Here is a 21,956-nt window from a genome sequence, read left to right as displayed (position 1 = left end):
CATGGCAAATAGATGGGGAAACAATGGAAACAGTGACAGACTTTATATTTTGGGGCTCCAAAATCACTGCAGATGGTGACCGCAGCCATAAAATTAAAAGATGCTTGCTCTTTGGAAGAAAAGCTATGACCAACGTAGGTAGCATATTAAAAAGCAGAGACATTACTTTGCTGACAAAGGTCCGTCTAGTCGAAGCTGTGGTTTTTCTAGTAGTCATGTATGGATGTGAGAGTTGGACTATAAAGAAAGCTGAGCACCAAAGAATTGATGCTTTTGAACTATGGAGTTGGAGAAGACTCTTGAGAGTCCCTTGGACTGCAAGGAGATCCAACCAGTCCATCCTAAAGGAAATCAACCCTGAATATTCACTGGAAGGACTGATGCTGAAGCTGAAGCTCCAATATTTTGGCCACCTGATATGAAGAACTGACTCATTGGAATAGACTGTGATACTGGGAAAGATTGAAGGCAGGAGGAGAAGGGGACGACAGAGGATGAGATGGTTGGATGGCATCACCAACTCAATGGACACGAGTTTGAGTAAACTCCGGGAGTTGGTGATGGACAGGGAGGCCTGGCGTGCTGCAGTCCATGGGGTCGCAAAGTTGGACACAACTGAGTGACTGAACTGAACCGAAGTGATTGATCATCAACTTTGTCACAAACTGGGGATTGAAATACAAATAAAAAATGCTTTATTTGTCATGACTTCCTGCTTTAGTCACTGAGCTTGTTTCCTTTGTCCAGAAGAAAGTTCCGTGAACCAGAACAAGAAAATCCCACCCCAGAAACATGGGTAGCTATGGAGGGGTGCTGAAAGGGAAGGACACTGATGACACTGGTTTGGCCCTGAGGTTCTCACGGTACCCCAAGAGGCTATTTCTACCAATGGCTGGATGTGGAGGCTGGGGTGGGAGTCGAGACTAGGAAAGAGATCTCAACTACAGACGAAGGTTTAGGAGTCACCTCTGGTCTTCCCTGGTTGCTCAGTAGTTAAGGATTTGCCTGCCAATGTGGGGGACACGGGTTAAATCCATGGTCCAGGAAGATCCCACGGACAACTAAGCCCAAGCTCCGTAACTCCTGAGCCAGCACTCTAGAGCCTGAGAGTGGCAGCTACTGAGTCCATGCAACCTAGAGCCTGTGCTCTGCAACAAGAGAAGCCTGCACGCAACCAGAGAGGAGCACCCACTCGCAGCAACTGGAGAAGGCCTGTGTGCAGCAGTGCAGACCCAGCACAGCCAAAAATAAAGAAACGAGTCGATTTTTTAAAAAACATGTTAAAAACAAGAGTCACCTCTGTTTAGAGGAGTGTTCCTTTTTTTTTTTTTAAACTGTATTTGGGAACCTGTTAATGTTTTTAAATATATCTATTTTGGTTAGATTTTAATTTTCCTATCTGGCTTATAGTTTTATCAGTAAGTGTTTGATATGCAGATTTATTTATTATTGCCATCTGTTTCTGTGAAAGCAATTTTGAAGATGCTAAGCTGTCTTCTGAAAGACGTTCAGGCCTGCATGAGGGTAATTTTGGAAATCAGAACCTCACAAAGACAGCTATTCTGTTGCTTGAGACAGAGATCATACACAGATTAGCTTGCATAGTGCTACACTGTAATCCCCACACATGTACCATGTGTAGCTGAGTCCTGAGGATTTTCAGGATGGACTGGTAATGACCTTTTTTTTTTCTACTGGTAAATTGTTTTTTCAACATATCTAGAATACAGTTCAGCAAAATTTATTTAGATGTGTTAATGTCTTTATTCCCTCCTAGGCTATTTTATTTTTTATAGTTTTTCTACTGAATTATAGTTGATGGGCAATATTACATAAGTTACAGGTGCACCCCTATAGCCATTAAAGGTTATATTCCTTTTATAGTTATTATAGGGCTTCCCAGGTGGTGCTAGTGGTAGAGAACCCGCCTGCTAATACAGGAGACATAGGAGAAGTGGGTTCGATCCCTGGGTCAGGAAGACCCCCTGGAAGAGGGCATGGCTTCCCACTCCAGTATTCTTGCCTGGAGAGTCCCGTGGACAGGTGAACCTGGCAGGTTAGAGTCCATGGGGTTGCAGAGTCAGACACAACTGAAGAAACGTAGCGCACACACGTGCACATAGTTATTACAAAATATTGTCTGTGTTCCCCTTGTTGTACATCCATCCCTGTAGCTTATTTTATACCTAACAGTTTGTACCTCTTAGTCTCTTTCCCCCTATATTACCACCTCCTTTCTCTCTCTCCACCGGCAACCACTAGTTTGTATCTGTGGATCTTCTTCTTCATTGTTATTACATATTCACTAGTTTGTTGTATTTTTTTTTTTAGATTATACATATAAGAGATATGATAGAATATTTGTCTTTGTCTGACTTTATTTTTCTGGGCTCCAAAATCGTTGCAGATGGTGATTGAAACCATGAAATTAAAAGATGCTTACTCCTTGGAAGGAAAGTTATGACCAACCTAGACAGCATATTGAAAAGCAGAGACATTACTCTGTCAACAAAGGTTCGTCTAGTCAAGGCTATGGTTTTTCCAGTGGTCACGTATGGATGTGAGAGTTGGACTATAAAGAAAGCTGAGCGCTGAAGAATTGATGGTTTTGAAATGTGGTGTTGGAGAAGACTCTTGAGAGTCCCTTGAACTGCAAGGAGATCCAACCAGTCCATCCTAAAGGAAATCAATCCTGGGTGTTCATTGGAAGGACTGATGTTGAAGCTGAAACTTCAATACTTTGGCCACCTGATGGGAAGAGCTGACTCATTTGAAAAGACCTTGATGCAGGGAAAGATTGAGGGCAGGAGGAGAAGGGGACAACAGGACGAGATGGTTGGATGGCATCACTGACTCAATGGACATGGGTTTGGGTGGACTCTGGGAGTTGGTGATGGACAGGGAGGCCTGGCATGCTGCGGTTCATGGGGTCGCAAAGAGTTGGACACGACTGAGTGACTGAATTGAACTGAACTGACTTACTTAGCATAAAGTCCTGTAAATCTATCCATGTTGCTTAGATAGTAAAAAAAAAAAAAATTTATAGTTGAGTAGTGTTCCACTGTATTAATATATAATATAGGTATCACATCTTCTTTATCCGTTCACCTATCCTTGGACACTTAGATTGCTTCTATATCTTGGCAATTATAATGATGTTTCTAGGGACATTGGGGTGCATGTCAGGAAACTGAAAATAGAGCTACTATATGACCCAGCAATTTCACTCCTGAGTATACATCTGAAAAAAAAACAAAAACAAAAAACATTAGTTCAAAAAGATACATGCCCCTCTAGATCATTTTAACACTCTGAAGCTACATGTACAAAATTTCAACAAAATGTTCTATAATCAGGCATTTCAATGGGCTAGTGAGTCCCAAAAATTCAAGTTGGGTGTGAACTAGTGGTATCTTGGTCAGAGCCGGTCAATGGGTCAGAACAAATTGGAAGCAAGAAATCTCGTAATCCAGTTTTATTTCACCTCGTCAACAGTTCCCAGCCTCTAGAATATTCTTGGAAGGGTACAACCAGTTTCACCCATTCTACCTAAATCCTTTCTGGTTTACTTTTAATCATTCCACGGCTTCCCATGGTGTTTCTACGTGCTTTGCTAACATGAGATGCTTCCTATGAAGGGCTCTTCCTTTTCAACTGGTCTTAGAGTGAACTATTCAAAAGTCTATCTTACTTATTTTAAGTTACTTGAATGCAAACTCAAAGTCATCACGATACTTTCTATGCCATTTTTCAAAACTGTTTGCTTTTGTCCAGTTAAAAAATCAAGCAGCTATTGCGTATAATAAAAAGCTTTCTAAAGCAACAGTTAATAATCAGATGCTCAAACAATTCGTCAGATCTCTCCCACTTCCTTTTTCCATTTAGCAATATATCATGGACTTCCTTCCAGGTTAGCATATATAGACCTGGCTCATTATTCTTAATGTTCAAGCTTGTTATCTATTTCCATGATGTTGGATATCAGATTTTCCCAGATCTGTCGTAGTTGTTGCTGTCTTTCTGCTATATAAAAATACTGCAATAAATATCCTTACACATATATCTTTCTTTGGGCTTTTCTCTGGAGACTAGCTTTCAAAAGGGCAACCACCAAGTCAAAAGTTATGTGTATTTTTAGTTAAAAATGATATTTCCAGAAATTTTTTAACGATATAATCATTCACTTATTCACCAGAAATACGTGAGAGTGTCTTTCCCTTTCCTCTTTGCCAGAACTGGATGTTATTTCTTATCTAAGTTGTGCTCTTCCTATATTTAGAACAGAGTTGTACATAGTGTGTGCTCAGATCTTGTTGACCAGGTCACTTTAAGACTTTGAAGCTACATTTTCCAACTTTTCCTACATTTTCCAACTTAACTGACACTAATTTTCCTTTATTCATGTATAAAGTCATAGTTTTTGTTTATAGTATAGATTTGCAACTATTAACTTGCTTCAAATTTTGATCAAATTATGTTAGTAGTGATATGTATTTACACATTTGAACAGGAGCTTCTTTTTTTATTTGTCACCCCTACCTCGTTAATACCTCTATTACTGCTGCTTTTAATACCATAATCACTAAAAACAGTGGTTAGTACTGATAAGACATGTTTGCCATGTTTAGTCCGTTTTCATTGACAAAATGAAATGATGGAAGGATTAAGCCTGCTTCTGATTCTGGATTCTTAAAAATCTGTTTTGGCTTTTTCTTCTATGTGCTTTCACAAGGTCATGCATATCCCCAATGCTGCAGTCTGTTATTCCTTTGCAAGGCTCAAAAAAAGCCCATTTCCTTTCATCATTACTTTTGGATGATCCAATCATTTATTATATATATATATATATATATATATATATATATCTGGCATGGATATATATATATATATCAGAATATTTAAACTTTTAATACTAATATGTATCTGGTGTTTATGTCATAAAACATGTTTTTTTAACTGATCCATACGATAACCTTATGATACTGACATAATGATATCTTATTTAAATTTTACTGACAGAGAGAGTGAAGTTCCTGAAGGGGGTTTATATAGTTTCTTTAAGGACCAAGAGCCAGTACATATGGGAACTAAGATTTACAGCAGGATTTCTTGACTCTAAGTCAAATAGTCTCTGAGACCAGTTCTCAGAATCCCAAGTGCACACAAGATGCTTCCGATCTTTCAACGTAAATGAGACTGAGTTAAACAAGCAATTTGTACATCTATTGACTATTAATTACAATATCTACTGCATTGTTCATTGCAGTTTCAATTAAATTTGTCTTTGGATATGATGGAAAATGAATTAATTATAACTGAATTCAGTTTTTTCTTGAAAAAATTAAAAACCTTTTAAACGGAAGTTCGTAGAATAATAACAGAAATTTTAATTGTTAGAGTAACACTTTTTTAGAACTTTTTATTTTGTATTGGGGTATAGCTGATTAACACTGTGAGAGTTTCAGGTATACAGCAAAGGGACTTAGCCATAGATATACATGTATCCGTTCTTCCCCAAGTTCCGCTTCCAAATAGGCTGCCACATAATGTTGAGTAGAGTTCCATGAGCTGTACAGTGGGACCTTAATAGTTATCCATTTTCAACACAACAGTGTGTACGTGTCCATCCCAAACTCCCTAACTATCCCCTCCCCTCCCTTCCCCCTGGTAGACTACCAGCCGTCCAGCTTTCCTGGTAGCTCAGGTAAAGAATCTGCCTGCAGTGCAGGAGATCCGGGTTTGATCCCTACGTCAGGAAGATTCCCTGCAGAAGGGAATGGCAATCCTCTTCAGTATTCTTGCCTGGAGAATCCCATGGACAGACCATGGGGTCGCAAAGAATTGGACATGACTAAGCAATTAACACTCCCCTCTGGTAACCATAAGTTCATAGAGTAACAATTTCTGACTTTTTAAGATTGATCACATTTTTGTCTGGAAATATCACTCGAGGATCAGCCCTGGGTTACATAATGCTCAGTGGAATAAGTCAGACAGAGAAGAGCAAATACCACCTTGCACTGCTTCTATGGGGCTTCCCAGGTGGCCCAGTAGTAAAGAATTCACCTGCCAAGCAGGAGACTCAGGTTCAGTCCCTGAGTCAGGAAGATTCCCTGGAGAAGGAAATGGCAACCAACTCCAGTATTCCTGCCTGGGAAATCCCATGGACAGAGGAGCCTGGAGGGCTACAGTCCATGGGGTCACAAAGAATCAGACATGACTGAGCGACTAAGACGGAGAGAGACTTGTCTCCAAATTCTCAAGTTGGACATGTTAAATTTGTACAGCTTTATATGTGTCAATCATATCTTAATAAAGTAGTTTAAATAGAAGGAAAAGAAAAAATATATATATAATGCTTCTTATTTTAAAGTAAAACTTACCTCTGTGTGTACACACACATACATATTTTCAGTTCTATTCCTACTTCCTACTAGTTTCTTGGTAGCATTTGTACATAACACTTTTTATATTTTTAGAGAGGTGCAGATCTAGATTCAAAGATCAGCACAATTAAGCATGTTTATAGCAGAAAAGGCATATGATTGATACTTTCGCGTGTTTCCTAAATTTCCTTGAGAGAAACCAGTAGTCATGTATGTATGTGAGAGCTGGACTATAAAGAAAGCTGAGCCCCAAAGAATTGATGCTTTTGAACTGTGGTGTTGGAGAAGGCTGTTGAGAGTCCCTTGGACTGCAAGGAGATCCAATCAGTCCATCCTAAAGGAGATCAGTCCTGAATATTCATTGGAAAGACTGATGCTGAAACTGAAACTCCAATACTTTGGCCACCTGATGCAAAGAACTGACTCATTGGAAAAGACCCTGATGCTGGGAAAGATTGAGGTCAGGAGGAGAAGGGGACAACAGAGGATGAGATGGTTGAATGGCATCGCTGACTCAATGGACATGAGTTTGAATAAATTCCGGGAGTTGGTGTTGGACAGGGCGGCCTGGGGTGCTACAGTCCATGAGGTCGCAAAGAATTGAACATGACTGAGCAACTGAACTGAACTGAACTCAACCATTGTGTTGAGATACATTTTTCCATAAATTATTAATTTTTTTTTGTGTGTGAGGTAGCTGATGGAGTCCCTATTCTGTTTGGGATTATATCTACTTGAGTATAGGCCTTAAATATAGGAGAGATTTAATGAATCCTGAGGTTTCTCTATTAAAACTCTGTGTGCTATTTTCTTGAACTCATTTAATGATATTTTTGTGAAAAGAGGATTCTTCAAGAAAGGGAAAATTCTGTAATTCTGTTATTTACCTAGATTATATTGTATCTAACCCAATAATAGTTTTCACATGTACTATTTAGGAGCTTCCCTGGTGGCTCAGCTGGTAAAGAATCTGCCTGCAATGAAGGAGACCTGGGTTCGATCCCTGGGTTGGGAAGATCCTCTGGAGAAGGGAATGGCTACCCACTCCAGTATTCTGGCCTGGAGAATTCCATTGATTGTATAGTCCTTGGGGTTGCAAAGAGTTGAGTCAGACAGGACTGAGCAACTTTCACTTTCACTTCACTTTCAGGTACTATTTAAGAAGTCCTTAGGTTGACACTTAACTATTTTTCCCATCTGAACAACAATGACAATAGCAAATTCTTAGTCTTTTTTTATGTTGCTCTGAGTATTTTTTCTAGTGTGTAGTTTGGCTTTGATTTTGAGTAAGCATCCACTCTCTTTTTTGCTGTTGATACTAACACTAATTTATTAAAGGGTAAGACACCATATGTTCATTTCAAGATACCAATTCCATTTTGTTCATCTGAAATCCCAGTATTTGCAAAGCAGTTTATTTACTTCTAATTTTCAGTAATTTGTATGCTTTTCATTCTTTTCATTTTGATTTATTTTCAGATAATTTTGTTATCTTACACTTCTGATGCTTTTTATTTTGTTAAAAAGATATATTTTTATTCTCACTGAAAAGAAAAAGTAGAAAAGATGGGCAGCAGAAATTTTTGTATTTAAACAAAGCTGAAGAAGCATGGCGCTGATTTTTCTTTTTTTGTCTTAACATATGAAGGGAACCCTTCCCTGCTAGCTCAGCGGTAAAGAACCCACCTGCCAATGCAGGAGACACCCGTTCCATCCCTGGGTCATGAAGATCCCCTGGAGGATGAAATGGCAATCCACTCCAGTATTCTTGCTTGAGAAATCCCATGGACAGGGGAGCTTGGTGGGCCACAGTCTGTGAGGTTGCAAAGAGTTGGACACGACTTAGTGGCTAAACAACAGCAACATACATATAAAATACTTAGAGTGATAAGGATGGCCCTTCAGACTCTTAAAATAGCTCATCGGAAAGATCACTAATCTTTGCAGATTAATACAATCCACAAAGAATGTTTATACTAAAACCATTTTTGAACAGTAATTTCCTTTAAGCATCATTATGACTGTAATAATCTCTGCATCTATTTCTACTTTAATCCTTCTATTAGACCTAAGCTTCTCAAGAGATGATGGATGCCTAGTTTCTGCTTTGTTTCTCAAACACTCCTTGGGACAGAAAAACTTGATGGATATGGGTAGAGGTTGAACAAATATGTTCCCAGGATTCTGTAAAGCCAATATTCCATTATTTAAGAAAACTGGAACCAAGCATTCAGTATCTCTAGAAACTAACTCCATAGGTAGATAAGGCTTTGAGGCATTAGCATTTATCCTGCTGGCTGAACATATTTCAAATCTAACCAATATTTCTCTCTTTTACTACCTTCCTATGAACATCAACATCTTGTGATGATAATGATGAAAACTAAAGTTGGAAATCATCACAAAAGGGATGAAATTAAATGGTTAAGTTTGATGCTCTAAAGCTATGATGTTGTTTGATCCTTAAGTCAGTCAACTGGAATAAATAAGATGTATTTTGCAAAGATTGTACACCTGACACAAAACCATGTCCACATTGCAACTCTAAGATATCTTGAAGAAGACAGGTGTGACTCCATTGGAAGTACTGGGATTTCATTCTTTTCTGAGTCCCTAACCTAGGGTGGGATTCAGGTGGGGGAGGGGGAGGCCTGATGCTGATATTTTTTTATTTCTATTTTGTCTCTGAGTAATATGAGAATGTATAACAAAGAATTTAAGTGTAGGATGTTTACAGTGCTTTAGAAAAACAATAATAGTGGCCTGATGGTTCAGACAGTAAAGAATCTGCCTTTGATGCAGGAGTCCTGGGTTCCATCCTTGGGTGGGGAATATCCCCTGGAGGAGGGCATGGCAATGCACTCCAGTATTTTTGCCTGGGAAATCCCATGGACAGAGGAGCCTGGCAGGCTACAGTCCATGGGGTCACAAAGAGTTGGACACAACTGAGTGATTAACACTTTCACTTTTCAATTTCAAGAGTGAAAACATTAAAGGCTAAACTCCTAATATTATGTATTCTATTGGGAGTGCTGGTGGAAAGAGTGATGTAGGATATGTCCCAAATTTTAATTTCCTTGGAAATAAGTGTTAGGCAGAAATAGAGTGCAGTTCTAAATTGGTAAGCATAGATGCAATTCTAAACTGATACATGCAGATGTTGAAAAGGAAGAACTACAGAAATTTTAGGTCAGATCACTCAGTAATCAAAAACTGACTTAAGAGCCATTCTGAATTGGTCATAATTTATAGTCCATGGTTTTATTACAGCAAACCAGGACAAATGTTCCTTTTCACATACCATTTCATGTTGCTAGAATTTGCATGACTTATGTTAGATTGCCTTTTTTTTGGAAATTCATTTTTAGTTTTGCAGATGATGTTATTTGGTTCATATTGGGCACTGGGTTTCATAATAAAAGTGCTAATTCAAGAGTTTATTTTTGAAAGCATAATGCTTATTCCTCAATCTTACCTAGTCATCGTGTGAATTTTGCACACAGTTATTTTAAATGTTGAATCCTTTTCAGAAAGATAATAAAGTACTTCTTGTATGAGAATCTTTTACTTTGAGCATTTGAAATATAGTGCCCATGAGCTGAGCCAGCATAAACTCCTAAACCCAGAAGCAAGAGTACAACTTCAGGAGGAAGGCTATCAAGTCCAGTTCATCAGCTACACACAATAACACAGAAAGCTTGAAATGCTTAAAGAAATAAAAGAATTCTATAAAATGGCATTCTACTAGTCAATCGATATCTAGCCTTATTGAATTGTTGCCATTAGTCACAAAAACAAGTATCAGATTGTGTCCATTGTGTGTTCATGATGTTCATGAAAGAATTCCAAGGTTTCTACAGAGCTTAGCATATGAGATATTCCATTCTCTCTTTTTAGATGAACATTTCTGATAATTTGCTAAAAAGGAAGAGCTATGTATATCTTAGGTGTTTGGGGAATGGATGCCTCCAGAATGATCATGTTACTAAAGACAAACAGTTGTGTGAGTATTGCTTTCTCTCATGCGTGATCTATTGCTTGGTTACTTACTGGAAAGACTTGACCTGAGCGGGAAAATGTCAGTGAGTATCTTTTCATAAAGAGGATAGATGCTATTTCACTAAGATGTAGGTATCGAATCTTACTGAGACAACCCACATTTTCTTTTTCCCAATTCAATCTAACAAATACTATGTGATATGCCAGTTTCTATGCAAGATAAGACAGCATGTGCAAAAATGAAAAGCCTTAAGGAGTTTGGAATCTAATTGAGATGGCAAATGTATACAATTTACTATAACACAGAGCATATTATGATACCAGTATGTATACATACAGTCTTATGAAGCAGAGAGATGAAAAGGCTTGTTTGGAAAAGTAGATTATAAAAGCCATCACTCAGGCAATGGCATGTGAACTGGATCTGACCGGTGGAGATGGGAGAAAAAGGGCAGTTCTGATGAGGGACATTGTGGGGTCAAGTCCCGGAGAGCAGACGGCTTTGGGGCTCAAGGGTGGGGAGATTCCTGTGTTCAGGAAAGGGTCCGAGGCAGTGCAGTAAGAGGTGCGTTTGAAGAGCAAGAGTGGGTCCTAAGCGACTCAAGCTCAAGATTTTGGACTCTGTTCTAAATTTAGGTGATAATTGTCCAGTATTTTGAGCAAGAGAATGACCTGCCTGTCTGCTGAGTCACTTCAGTCGTGTCTGACCCTTTGTGACCCTGTGGATTGTAGCCCACCAGCGGATTCTCCAGGCGGGAATCCTGGAGTGGGTTACCAGGCTCTTCTCCAGGGGGATCGTCCCCAACCAGGGAACGAATCCAGCATCCCTCGGCTCCTGAGCCTCCTGTGCTGGCAGGTGGATTCTTTATGGCTGAGCCCCCAGGGAAGCAAGAGAATGACAAGAGTCAATTTGGTCTCGTTTCAATACCAAGGATGAAGAGGAGGTGAACAACCTTGAAGTCATCAATCATTAGTCTTATCATTTGCTTGATAACCAAGTGCTTAGCACCATTTTATGCTGAAGCCTAAATAGCATCAGAAATGCTGGGAAGTGTATTGTTTCCTAGGCCCCCTAGAACAAAGTACACACAGTGTGACTTAAATAACAGTATTTTCTCAGAGTCCTCAAGTGTCGGCCAGACTTGTTCCCTCTAAAACCTTCGGGAGAGCATCCTTCCTGGCTTTTTTCAGCTGTTGCTAATGCCAAGCGCTTTTTGGCTGACAGCAGCAAACCTTTGGTCTCTGCCTCTGTGTTCGCTTGGTCGACTCCGCCCCGTGTCTCTCTTCTTATAGGAACCGCAGTCAAGTCACATTAGCGCGCGCTCTAATGGCCTCATCTCAAATGGATCACATCTGAGATGACCTGCTTGCAAATCAGGTCATGTTCACAGGTATGAGGTTAGCATCTGGGAGGGGCACAATCCAGCCCCTCACAAGAATGAAGAATGGCGCCTAATGGGAAAGGCAGCAGCAAGACAGAATCACTCTGTGACTGTTGAGACTCAGGAGAGAGTAGGATGAGATGACTGGGAGGGGAAGCACATGCGAGAGCTGAAGAGTCCTGGGACTTCCCTGGCAGTCCAGCAGCTGAGACTTCTTCCAGTGCAGAGGATGCGTGTTCGATCCCTGGTGGGAGAGCTAAGACTCCATGTGCCTCATGGCCAAAAAATCAGGATGAAAAGAAGAAGTGTTATTGTAACAAATTTAGTAAGGTCTTCAAAAATGGTCCACATTAAAAAAAAAACAACAAAAAAACTTAAAAAGCTGAAGAGTCAGGCAATTGGGAGGGGAAGGAAAGAAAAAGCAGGTGATGTCAACTCCGGGAGCGCAGCATCTGTGAAGTTCTGGTCGCCTCTGTGAGCTGACCCCTGACTTTGGTCATTCAGCAATGGTCAGGGAACCCCCCAGCAATTTGACTTGTATGTGGTAGGGGCCACGAGTATTTGTGACTACAGATTGAGTGTTTCTATCGCAGCCACATTTTGTGTTCGTCTTCCTATGGCATGGGTGGTGGTGGTGGTTTTCTTGCTAGGTTGTGTCTGACTCTTGCGACCCCGTGGACTGGAGCCCACCAGGTTCCTCTGTCCATGGGATTTCCCAGGCAAGAAGACTGGAGTGGGTTGCCATTTCCTTCTCCATAGCATGGGTAATGATGATTAAAGCAGTTATCAGATGGAAATCCTCCCAAAGGGAAGGCATTATTAGCAAGCAGGAAAAAAAATAAAAATAAAAATGTCATGGAGATATTTATAAGTGCAGAGGCACCTCCATTCTGTCTTACACATTCTGACAAGCCCTTGGCATGAAAGCTAATTCTGAGATGAATGCAATTGTATCTGGCAGGGTTGACCAAACTTCTAGGCAGATCAGAAAAAGTCTTCTCTTTGTAGTTGGTATCGGGGGAGCAGGAGGAAGATGAGGTGAGTAGGGGCAAAGTGGTGAGTGGGGGCAGGGGACAGAGAATGCGACAGGAAATGGGGACTTAAAACATGGCCCAAATCAGCTCCAGGCATGAGACTGCATGCGGTTACCAGCCTGCTGGATCTTACACCTCATGCAAAGGCAGTGGGCTCTGGAACTCTTTCGTGTATAGTACTGATTTCACCAGTGAAAAATTATGCTAAGATCCGTGCCATCCTGTTTGCAGGATTTTTCCCTCTTGTCTGAAAGCTGAGACACTTTCTTTGATATGTGATTGATACAATATTGCTACAGTTGTAGCAGTTGTTCCTTCAGTGGTTCCACCACTGTGTCCATGGTCACATCATGATTTCAGTGCTTTTCTGTGGTGAATTCTCTTAGTTTCTTAGATCTGCAGGAGCAAAGTACCACAAACTGGGTGGCTTAGCACAACAGGAGCGTATTTTCTCATAGTTCTGGGGGCTAGAAGTCTGACATCAAGGTGTCGGCAGGGTCTCGCTCTCTTTGAAGGAGGAGAGGTTGGAGATTCCTTCCTTGCCTCGTTCCAGCTTCTGGTGGCTGCTGTCAATTTCGGTGTTCCTTGGCTTGCAGACTATCACTCCAAGCCCATGACATGCAGCCATCTATGAGCTGAAGGCTCTAGCGCCTGGCTACCGGATGGTAAGTCAGTGGCATCACTTCCATGAACGCATCGATAATACAATGTAATTGGAGAACATCAAAACAAATGGCCATCTGCAGTGGGCTCCATTCACCGAGTTCTGGAAGTTAATGACGCCTTATTGGAAAGGCATTGCATGGAGCTCCATGGCATATGCCTGGTGGTGGTACATAATTTCATAGTCCACAAACCATAATGATTCAATTTTCTCAGAGATGTACTTATCTATGTGTGGTATTTATCCCTCTCTACTGTGTTCTGATTTGACAGTTATTGAATGTTTACATGAGACAGAAATTGACCAAGAGGAGAAAGATTAAGCAAGGTGGAGGGTTTGAGAAATCTTGTTTCCCATTGTTTTATTGAGAAGTAATTGACCTGCAGCAGTATATAGGTTTCAGGTGTACAGCATGATAGTTTGATTTAAGTATATTATGAAGTGATCACTGCAATATGTCCAGCTAACATCCATCATCTCATAGATACAATATAAAAGAAAAGAAAAAAAGATTGAAAATTCTCCTTGTGGTGAGAAGTCTCAGGGTTTAAACTCTTAGTGTTTCTCTCGTGTATTGCTAAGCAGTGTTAATTGCACATTGCATCCCTATATGACTTTAAGTTTGTACCTTTATGTCCACATTTGTCCAATTCCCTTTTCCCCCCAGACCCTGCCTCTGGCAACCACAAGTCTGCTCTTTTTCTCTGAGATTGTTTGCTTTTGTTTTAGATTCCATATATAAAGAGATCATGCAGTATCTGTCTTTCTCCAACTTATTTCACTTAGCATAATGCTTTCAAGGTACTCAAGGTACTTGTGCTCAAATGGTAGAATTTCCTCATTTTTCATGGCTAAATATTATTCCATTATACATAGATATCACAACTTCTCCATCCATCTTCTATATACATTTATAATGACATGGACTCTGAAAATCTGGTGCAAGCTTGCTTTTTAAAGCAGGCTTTCTGTCTGCATCTTTAATTGATCAATTCATTTATTCAGACAGGTGATAAGCATTGCTAAGCATCCTCCTACTGGGACTTGTGCTAGCATTATACTGGATACAAAGGCAAATTTTTAAAAATCTTGCCATTTAGGACTTTAGAGTCTGATTGAGCAGATGAGTCATCCAAACTCTGATTCACATGGCTGTTAGTGAGGGTCAACACACAGAGGGGGACTCCATAATTTAGTTGAGGCTACCTGGGAACCATAAAAAAGACAAGGAACATGTCATGGGTGTTCAGAGAAAGGGAGAAATGTAGCTTGTGAAAGATTTGCCTAAATTGGGAAATGGGGGTTTGCCCCCCACCCTCCTCTCCCCTCTGCCTTCTTCCCCCATCTCCGTCCCCCCCCTTCCCACTATTTTATCTCTTTCTCTAGCACAGTCTCTGTTCCTTCCATTCTTCTTGCCATGTCCACCTCCCTTTGTTTAAATGATAAAATGTTTGCACTCCACTTATCTGTCCACTACTGTTTAGTTTCCTTTCCAGAATCTCCCTTTTCTGCCGCCTGTGATTCCCAGAGTTTGTCAAACACCCGTTTCTTCTGATACCACACATGCTTCAAAGGCTAAATCCTGCGACTTCATTTATACAACCTCCTGGAAAAGGCAAATCTATGGAACAGGAAACAGATCAGTGTTTACCAAGAGCAGAGGCTGGGGAGAGAGGTAAAGGGATATGAGAGAACTTTCTAGATCTTAACTGTGGGGCTGGTTATGCTACAGTGTACTTGGAAAAATTCTTACAGCTGTATACCTAGAGGGCAAACTTTGCTGTTACATGCATTTTACTTGAATACAGCTGACTTGTCCTCCAAATCCTCACTTTGCATTGAATGGAAAGGCTCAAACAATTTTAATTTCCTTTTTCCACCACCCTTCTTAGTTTTGAATTTAGTAGCTTCTGATTCAAATTAGAAAATTATTTTGAGATTATGGACCAAGAAATTATAATTACACAAGCATATGCTATGTGTGTGTGTGGTGGGGGTGTGTGTTCTAATTTGTAACCCAAAATGGAAATCAGTGAAATAAGCAATAAAGAAGCACTTTTGAAATGTCTCAGACCTGAGCACAATCAATCAAAGGAAGGGAGTACAATCTAGAAAATTATATTTTGTGCTATTTTGTACTGGCTACTATTCTAGAACAATTAAGGCAATAAAAATTTAGCTACCTTTATTTCAGTCATAAAAAGCAAGTGAGTTCCCATGCCAGGTTAATTCATAATTAAAGGACTAAAGTCATATTTTTTCCCAACTAGGGGTACTGAGAAAGACTCTGGCTTACAAAGGGAATTTAGGGTTTATAAATAAAGCCCAAACTTTTTGCTTTGCAGGAAGTCAGTTAGAGAGATGGTCCTTTTCCGTTCTTTTGATGCAACCTGGGTATATGCTTGTAGCTAGAGAGGTTTTTCAGAAGTGAACTGTAAGTGTTCAAGTCCACAGTACACACTTGGCCTTTTAAAGAAACCACGGAAGTCTTCTCCCTCCAAAGGAGACCTTCCTCACTTCTAAGAGTCGTGGTAGAGCAGCTGAAGGAGTTCCTGATTACATTTCCAGAGATGCAGCTTCCTGTCCTCTCTCTGCCATGAAACTAACTCTGATTCTGGGGAGGAGGTGGGGAGAGAATCCCAGCCTTAGCCAAGTTTTGGGTTTGGTCGATCTGTGAATGAGCAGGAAGTGGGACTGTGTGACCTCTGAGGGTGTCTCCTTAAATTACAGCTTCACCAGGGGTTCTGTATCTTGTTATGCTGGGAATGTCCACAATCTCAGCTTCTCTCCTTCAATCCCATACTTTTGACTGTTTCAGACTTTTCCACCAGGATGGCTTGCGTTTATACCTAATACCCTCCTGGACCCTGAATTTAGTGTTTCCTGACCTTCCATGGCTCTGATGATCGAGGCAGCTGCTGTGTGTTGCAATTAAATAAATCAAATATATTAGCAAGCGTGTGAAAGTGTTAGTTTCACAGTTGTGTCTTACTCTTTGTGACCCCATGGACTGTAGCCCACCAGGCTTCTCTGTCCATGGAATTCTCCAGGCAAGAATATTGGAGTGGGTTGCCATTTTCTTCTCCAGGAGATTTTCCTGACCCAGGGATAAAATCCTAGTCTCCCACATTGCAGGCAGATTCTTTACTGTCTGAGCCATCAGGAAAGCCATTAGCAAGCAGGGAGGCTTTGTAAAGCTTGTATTTGGCTCTTCCTAAAGAGTGTGATCCAGCATTTCAGCACACTAGCTTTTGGAATTCACCAAGACCCTAAGATTTAGAATGCACTCATATAAAGAACAAACATGCTTTTTAATTTAACGTTAAGCAATGTACATTTTCATATATTTTCTGAATCAGAGTGTCATTTGACTGTGGAAGTTTTATCTGGCAGGATAGTTTTGGGAAGAGGGACCTGGCTTATTGATGAGTTTGTGGGGAATGAGGCAGAAAAGAAGCAGGGATCTCAGACCTAGAGCCCTGGAATCGTTACTTCGCAAAATATTCATCCTTATAGGAAATGTCAGATTTGAGAAAACATGAGGTACCTTATCTCCCATTCAATTTCCGGGCAGACTGAAATTTTTATTTTTTTACAAAAGAGTGAGTTTGAGACCTGTGTCATCAGTGGGTGTTCTATAGTACGAACGCGCTGTGTTTTGCAATACTTCTCTAGAAAGCTGTGAAAATAGAGACAGCATCCCCAAGTTTTTGCTGCTCCACTGCATCCCACATAAATTATTCCAGATATTTTGAGTTTTTTTCCCAACTCTAAAGGTCCTCAGAGAGGAATTCTATACTCTCACTGTCCCAGATCATGGCTCCTTTGCCAGAAAGTTCCTGATAAATTGAATATCTCCTGCGTTTGTTCACTCCTACTTCTTGCTCAGTCTTGAGGGGGAGCACGGAGCCAAAGGGAAGTTGAGCTCTTCTTTTCAGGGTGATGCCCTGAACAATAAGACACTCGGGGGAAAAAGAATACTTACAAGGCCACTCGGGATATTTAAGCCTAGAGGCAGGGACATTAAGAGAGAAAGAGGCAATAGAGGGAAAAATAAGACGGTTTCAGAATTAATGACTTTATTATCACATAAAACCTTATGAAAGGAATATGACTTGCAGGAATTTGTCGAAGAGGTACAGTCTTAGAATCTGTACCCACTAGGACGCTGGCAAGGCACACAGGAACCATGAACTAGTTGGAAGATGACAAATAGAGAAAATTGGGTGGGTAATAATATTTTAGAAGTAATAAAGGATTGGGAGGAAACAAAGTCAGAGAACTGTATGCTTAAGAACCATAAATGCAATGAGATGGTTGACATAGCTTAAAACAGAGAAGAAATCCATGGCAGGGAAGGGAGAGGCCAGGGGTTCGGCGGGAGCACAGGTACACAGGCTGGCCGAGCGAAATTCTGGCGTGTCAGGTTGTGGTACGTTTCTATCATCTTGAAGGAATTTGGATGTGGCTGTGATGAATGTCACATTCTCTTTATTAAAACCATAAAATGGAAACCACACAATGCAAGAGGCTCTGGAGTCATTATTTTTTGCATCATCACCTGCTCTGTAATTAGAACCTCTCCCCTTCCATGTCTCCTAAGCCAATTATGTGTGACACAGTAGGTGATGGTGAGGCGGTGTTGGGGAAACTGGCAGGACTACAAGGCTTTCCTTATCTTTCCTTTTACTTCAGCCAACTCTTCATTTACGAGGTAGGCCTGGGCCTATGGTGCAACCCGCTCAGGAGAACTCATGCTGTATGAATAATCCTTCCCATATATTTCCATTTATCCTTGCATTCATGTAACGAGTCTAATTTGTTTTAGTCTCTCCTCGAGCCAGCGATAAATCTTAAGTACACTTGTCTGATATTTTCAAAGGATCAATTCTTCTCAATCTATCAATTCTTTGAAACGTAGTTTTAACAGTCATCTAAGAAGCATCTTAAATCTCCATAAAACCGATTGATTCACCTCTGGGTCCATTGTTAATGAATTCATTTGGTAAATAGTTACTGAATTTACATTAAATGCCAGGAACTGGTGGAATGGTAGAAACCCAACAAGGAGGAGAACAAAGAGGTTTCCAGCACTCATGGTGCTGGTGTGCTCATGTGTATGAGTGTATGATTAAGGCTGTAAAATGAGAGACAGGATTGAAATTGTTGGGTTAGCACATGTGCGTGAATGAGAGAGTGGGGTGCGCTTGAATGGGTGTAGTAACGACTCGAGTTTTCCTTCGTCTGTATGCCTTGTAATTCAGTGACTCATCTTAATAAACCGGTGTCCAGGTAAGCACTCACTGTATTCTGTAAAACAGCTCAGAATGGGATGTCTGTTTAAAAAAGCAAATCAGATAAGGTCTATTGACCAGGAATGGGTTCATGTTTCTCAGGCTCCTTGGGAAAGACACTTTAATTCACACTGTCTCTTCTGTATGTATCTCTCCAAGCCATCATGGTCTCTTGTCATTTTGAGACCTTTAATAATAGATACTTAATACCTTAATCTGTTAGGCAGAGTGACAGTCAATGTCCTCTGGCCCAGACTGGGAGAATACTGGAGCTGTGAGGGTAAAACTGTCCAGAGCTCACTCACTAATCAAACATCTTAAAGAGCTGCAGAACATACCTAATGATTGCCAAGATGACGGGTTTGATCATCAGATAAGTTTTCAAATCTCTCCTCTCGTGACTGGTCCATTCCTTGACAAGCCCCAGTTTCTCTACTGACGGTGGCAATAACTGTATCTACTCTTCATGGTTCTTTTGAGAGGAATGTGGGAATGCCAATGAGAAGACACTAATCCATATGTTTTCCTTTCACCATCAAGCTATGATGAATTCACAAACATATCACAAAAGGTTATTTGCTTCCTTAGGGGAAAAATACATGCCATCATGTGGCTCATGCAAAATGAGTCACAGCCTGTTTTTTGGGTGGGTGGGGAGTGGAAGGGCATGAGGTTAAATGTTTCAGCTAAATTTTATGAAAAGCATAGTTTGTCAGGAGGCTTCCCTGATGGCTCAGTGGTAAAGAACTCGCCTGCCAATGCAGGAGAAGCTGGTTCGATCCCTGGGTAGGGAGGATCCCTTGGAGAAGGAAATGGCCACCCACTGCAGTATTCTTGCCTGGGAAATCTCAGGGACAGAGGAGCCTGGTCGGCTACAATCCATGGGGTTGCAAAGAGTTAGACAGGACTTAGCGACTGAGCAGGAGCAGGAGCGTAGTTTGCTAGAATGTAAATTCTTAGAAGAGGTGGGGCCGTACTTTTCTGATTTCCCAAGTTAAATACTACAGGGCTATGTAATTCCAAGGCTCAGAATGAATTATTAATTTGTGACACGTTCCTATGAAGTGTATTGCTTTTATTTTATTGTTTTGTTTTATCATCAAGTGTGTAAGATTAACCTCTAACCTGGGAGAGTCGATACGAGTTAACTGATGCAGGGCATGTATTTGTGTTTGACTCAGTGCCTAAAGATACATAAATCATTTTCATTTCTGTCTTAAGGCAGGATGAAAAGGGCCACACAGAGAGGATTAAAAGGAAGGATGAAAAAAAAAAATCCTTCAACATCTTGGCTGCTCCTTCCCTCGCCCGTGAGATCCATTTCTCTTTAAACATTCGGAAGAGGATAGAAGTTGTCATCACCCACTCTGTCCTTGGGAAGTAGCTCAAGTTAACATCTAGGTGGTTTAAGAGAAAATGAAGAATCCTTCCTTCAGAGATGAACCCCAAATTTTGCTTCCACCTGGGTCTACGCAGGCATCTTATGTCTTAATTAGCAAAAGGAACAGTTTATTGGCCCAGGAATACCAGTGTCTGGGGCACTTTACAATAATCACATTCAGCGTCTGATTCTTCGCTGACCACACTGTAAATCAGACAGAAGATGTCTTCCTTTTAAGAGACCAGTAAAAAAAAGTTATATACTTTTTTAACGGACAAAAAAGAATGCCAAGGAGAAATTTCCATATCCTGCCATGATGCTTACTGGGTCAAAATTCCAAACTGGATGTTTTTTTTTCGCCTTCTTGAAGCAACTAAGCAAATATGCATGTGTCACTTACAAATGATGGTTTACTAGCCTTATGGGGTATGCATGTCTCAATCCAGAACTTTGTGGTTAAAGTACTATTAAAGAACTCTACTCTTTTTTTTTCTTTTTAACGTATGGGAGCTGCTTGTAAGGTACTATATGGTCGCACACAACCAAGAACATACCGGAATTACACCAGCACAGCAGGAAATTAACAATGTGGTAGATAATCATGCTTGGTTATAGATAATGCATTCAGTGCTTAAAGTAGCAGTTTGCATCCATGTGTTATTTCATACCAGATGGTTGCAAGAGCACAGGACAATTTTTTTAAATATATTCCTAGGGTACATATAAAAATCTCTTAATAGCAATGCACCAAAAAAAGGAAAAAAGATCTATAATTTAGGATAAATGAGTGTTTGTCAAATTGCCTTCATCTATATCAAGCTCAACGCTATTTTTACATCTTCAGTAAGTAAAAATATTCTGTTCAATGGAATATCAAAATTGTGATATTAAGTTCATCCAGAATTTTTGGTGGAGACACCCTTTTTCAACTGCAGTGCCCAGTTTGAACGGGTTAACTGAGACTTCTGGGACAAACTTATCTGGCTACATTATTATTTCATTTTTAATTCCGTGTTTTAGGAGAAAAGTCATTCACTCCAGTAAGAGTACTAGACAGCACCTGAACAGAGAACTCTGTCATATTCTATTCATTGTGAGACAGCTCCCATCAGAGGTGTTAGCTGTCCAGCCCACTCTAAGAATATTAATTAAGCTCCTTAACCTTCAGTGTGTTGAGATAGCAACAGAGTGAAAAGAGGAGGCTCTGGGGACACAAGTGTTACTCTTCGGGTTCTCTATATCCAGCTTTGGAGAACGCAGAGCTGTTTGTAGGGGACGGACACATGAAGCCAAGGTCTTCACCCTGTGGCTTAGGAAAGTGCTTCCGGGACGTTCCTGGCAGCTCACTGGGTAAAGAATCTGCTTGCCAGTGCAGGAGATATGGGTTCAGTCCCTGATCCCGGAAGATCTCACATGCCCTGGAGCAACTAAGCCCGTGCGCCACAACTCCTGAGCTGTGCCCTAGAGCCCGTGTGCCCCACGACAAGAGAAGACTCTGCGATGGGAGGTCCAAGCACAGCAACGGAGAGAGTGCCTACACAGCGACAAAGACCCAGCACGGCCAAAAATACAAAAAAGTATATGTACTTATATGAAAGTGGTTCTTTCAAGACTGTCTGTAATACCTGGAGGCATTGCTGTTCAGCAGGTCTAGAGGAAGTGGTGCAGGCTGGCATCTAGAGAGAAGTCAGGAACTCCACTCAACATCCTGCAATGCACAGAACAGCCTCCTCAAAGAAGGATTACCAGCTGGTCTCGGTGATGATCCCTCATAGGTATCTACTTGGCTAGGCTTCAGAACCTGATCACTGGACCA

General features: G+C 40.7%; 1 long non-coding RNA gene across 1 annotated transcript in view; it reads left to right on the top strand.

Annotated features, from left to right (window-relative positions):
* The window catches only part of LOC145529126 (uncharacterized), a 125,792-nt gene extending 104,066 nt beyond the window's left edge, over positions 1-21,726 (top strand). Inside the window, exon 3 of the long non-coding RNA XR_014070941.1 lies at positions 19,981-21,726. This is a non-coding gene — a long non-coding RNA (uncharacterized LOC145529126). The remainder of the gene's footprint in view (positions 1-19,980) is intronic.
* The last annotated feature ends 230 nt before the right edge of the window (positions 21,727-21,956 follow it).

The sequence above is a fragment of the Giraffa tippelskirchi genome, chromosome 12, assembly GCF_054371585.1.
Source record: "Giraffa tippelskirchi isolate mGirTip1 chromosome 12, T2T-mGirTip1v1.2.pri, whole genome shotgun sequence".
NCBI classification, from domain to species: Eukaryota; Metazoa; Chordata; class Mammalia; order Artiodactyla; family Giraffidae; genus Giraffa; species Giraffa tippelskirchi.
Note: the sequence above shows the minus strand (reverse complement) of the source record. Positions and strands in the feature narration are given on the sequence as shown.